Genomic DNA, 3,569 nt, shown 5'->3' with positions numbered 1-3,569 from the left:
AAAAGGAGTCTTAGCAAAAAACTGAGGTATTAAAGAAACAGAGGGCATAACTACAGGGTAATGAGAGGGAGTCCTAGGGAAACAGTGAGGGAGAAGGCCACCCTGTGGCAGAAAAACCTGAAGACTCCATAGAGAATGTCTTCAAGAGGAAAGTGGGTTCCAGTTGTGAGGACATGGAAGACTTTCACCTGCTTTGGTAATTTAAAACTTCAAAGAGGGGAAAACACAAAGAAAAGTGTCTCCATGAAGGAGGACACTTCGTGCCTTGGTCCTGAGGGTGGAAGGGACTGGGTGGAGCTCACAGCATCTAATACAGGTAATGGTGAAAAAGTGCCAGCTAGAGAATCTGGAATTTAAATTTTCATCATTAAATAAGTGATAAGAATGGACAAGGCTGAAGACAGAATGAGTGAGCTAGAAGACAGAGCCAGGGGCTCCTCCCTGAGGGCAGTGCCCATCATCCCTGCTTCTCCTGGCGCTGCCAAGGCAGTGCATGAGGGAAAAGTGAAGTGATATGAATGATAATATGATAAAGTCAATGTGGAACAGTATCCACCAATAAAAACTAGTGATGTTATAAACAGCGAAGCAATAGAAGAATTGGTAAACAGGAGTAAGTAAGCCAAAGTTTTAGAAATCTTTCATAGATACTGTATGAAGCTGATGAACCAAGAGAGACTAGTGTTGACAATTAAAACCATAACACTAATCACCGAAAGAATGAAAAACAGAAATGAAGATGTGTGTTAACCTCTAGGAACTGGGACTAGAGATAGGAATTGGAAGATTTTTCATTTTCATTTACTATTTTATACTTAAAAAATAGGCATATTTCTTTTTAAAAAATTAAGTAAAGAATGTTGATCGTTCCATCTGACTATCATGGTTTAAAGATTAATAACCGCTACAAGTACATAATGGTTGACATTCATTTTGGCTCCATTTATTGAGCACTCACTATGTGCTAGGCATAGTTTGAGAGATGTATCATCATCCCATCATCTCCATTTGGGAGACTCAGAGAAAAATACAATAAATTTATTCATGTGCCTATTAAGGATTGGAGCTGGGATTTCTTTCTGTATCTGTAGATCCCCCAGCCTGGATATTTAAATACCCTGCAAGTTTTCCTCTGATGAGATTCGTGGGCTAATTCTCCTGTCTGTGTTTACTGTACTATTGTAGGGATTCCTTGAGTTATTTACCAACGTTACTTCTTTGGCCATTGGTCTTTGGGCCACAGGTGGTAAACACTGAAAAGTCTTGATAAATGTCCTGCCAAACTAAATTCCAAACAGGAGGCTCTCTGCTCCTCCTGTTCATTAGACAGCCTCTCCTCCTGTGCTGTGCCAGCAGCCACAACCCTGAGACACGATGGTGAAGGTCAGAGTGAACGGATTTGGCCGCATTGGGTGCCTGGTCACCAGGGCTGCTTTTAACGCTGGCAAATGGAGGATATTGTTGCCATCAGTGACCCCTTCATTGACTTCAACTACATGGTGTACATGTTCCAGTAGGATTCTACTCATGGCAAGTTCAAAGACAGTCAAGGCTGAGAATGGGAACCTTGTCCTCAATGGGAAGTCCATCTCCATCTTCCAGGAGCAAGATCCCGCCAACATCAAATGGGATGAAGCTAGTGCTGAATATGTTGTGGAGTCCATCGGTGTCTTCACTACCATGGAGAAGGCTGGGGCTCACTTGAAGGGTGGAGCCAAGAGGGTCATCATCTCCGCCCCTTCTGCGAATGCCCCCATGTTTGTGATGGGTGTGCACCATGACACATATGACAACTCCCTCAAGATTGTCAGCAATGCCTCCTGCACCACCCACTGCTTGGCCCCCCTGGTCAAGGTCATCCATGACAACTTAGGCATCGTGGAGGGACTCATGACCACAGTCCATGCCATCACTGCCACCTAGAAGACCCTGGATGGCCCCTCTGGGAAGCTGTGGCATGATGGCCAAGGGGCTGCCCAGAATATCATCCCTGCTTCTATTGGCGCTGCCAAGGCCATCCCTGAGTTGAATGGGAAGCTCACTGGCATGGCCTTCCGTGTCCCCACCGCCAATGTGTCAGTTGTGGATCTCACCTGTCACCTGGAGAAAGCTGCCAAATATGATGATATCAAGAAGGGAGTGAAGCAGGCATCAGAGGGCCCCTTCAAGGGCATCCTGGGCTGTACTGAGGACCAGGTTGTCTCCTGTGACTTTAACAGTGACACCCACTCATCCACCTTTGATGCTGGGGCTGGCATTGCCCTCAGTGACCACTTTGTCAAGCTCGTTTCCTGGTCTGACAATGAATTCGGCTACAGCAACAGGGTGGTGCACTTTATGGCGCCCATGGCCTCCCAGGAGCAAGAGCCCCTGAACCACCAGCCCCAGCGAGAGGAAGAGAGGCCCTCCGCTGCTGGGGAGTCCCGGCCCAGATTGATCCCTGACACACTGAGAACCTCCTGACCACCGTTTCCATCCCAGACCCCTGAAGAAGGGGAGGGCATAGGGAGCCCTACTTTGTTGTGCACCATCAATAAAGTTTACTGTACCCAGCCCTGTCCCCCCCCCAAAAAAAAAATTCCAAATAGGGTGTGAAGAGGGGACGTGGCAGTCCCTGGAGAGATTTTTTTTAAGTGGGGTGGGATGGCTAGACCAGAAGGGGACTGTGCAGAGAGTCAAGTTTCCATTATGGGGTGTATGCCCTCCACCACTGAACAGCAATATAATGACTATGAAGTGGACCTGCTGGAGATGAACCCAGAGTCATGGTGTCACAGAAATGATCAAGCTAAGTAAGAGTGGACACAAGGCTAACCTGGATGCCAATCAAGTTCAGTGTTTGGTTGGGCCAAGGCAGCAAGGTGAAGGCCGATTGCTTGTTTGGGAGCCTCCCCAACTGGGATGGACAACTGTGGGTTCTGCAGGCCTCTCCCTCCATAATGTTTCAGTCTCCCCAGTTCCCCCGGTTCCTTGATTAGCGTGTGACCATCATCTCCAGCTTGGGCCTCCTGCATAACTGTTTGTTCTTCTCGTGCATTTTTGTCTCGCTTTTATTTCACTCTTCACTTAGTAGGATGAAGCTATAAAAAAAACAACTGACCATGACAATCTCTTGCTTAAAATATTTCACTTGGAAAACAAGACAAAGCAAAACAGAAGACAAAAGGGTGTGAGTGCCTTCCCGTGATCCTCCATGCATCCAGCTCTGTGATGTGACTCTCAGGCCTGCCAGATGCGGGCTTCTTCCCTCTGCTCTGAGAGTCAGTGTTGATATCTTCACACGGCAACCAAGTTGACTTTTTAAATTTCCTTCTACGCTGAGATTTCTTCCTTCAAACTGCTTTTTCTCTCCTCTCTCTTTTTTGCCTCAAACCCTCCCCTATTATGCAACCCACTTTCTTTCCCCTCTTTGTCCTGGCTAACACATACTCTCCCTTCAGTTCTCAACTCAGAAGTCCCCCAGGAGGCTGATAGTGATGTTCCATCCCTACCCCACAGGGTTCTGCCCCTTCCTGGTGTTACTAGCTTCAAGTCTGTCTTCCCAACTAGAAGACAGAAGCCAGGAGGGG

General features: G+C 47.2%; 1 pseudogene across 1 annotated transcript; it reads left to right on the top strand.

Annotated features, from left to right (window-relative positions):
- Positions 1 to 1,307: 1,307 nt before the first annotated feature.
- On the top strand, positions 1,308 to 2,463 carry LOC308526796 (glyceraldehyde-3-phosphate dehydrogenase-like; annotated as a pseudogene). The gene has a single exon. The product of its transcript is annotated as a glyceraldehyde-3-phosphate dehydrogenase-like (transcript).
- The last annotated feature ends 1,106 nt before the right edge of the window (positions 2,464 to 3,569 follow it).

Source organism: Myotis nattereri, assembly GCF_964212035.1.
Source record: "Myotis nattereri genome assembly, chromosome: 11".
Taxonomy (NCBI): domain Eukaryota; kingdom Metazoa; phylum Chordata; class Mammalia; order Chiroptera; family Vespertilionidae; genus Myotis; species Myotis nattereri.
The sequence above is the reverse complement of the archived record's forward strand: the minus strand, read 5'-3'. Positions and strand labels throughout refer to the sequence as shown.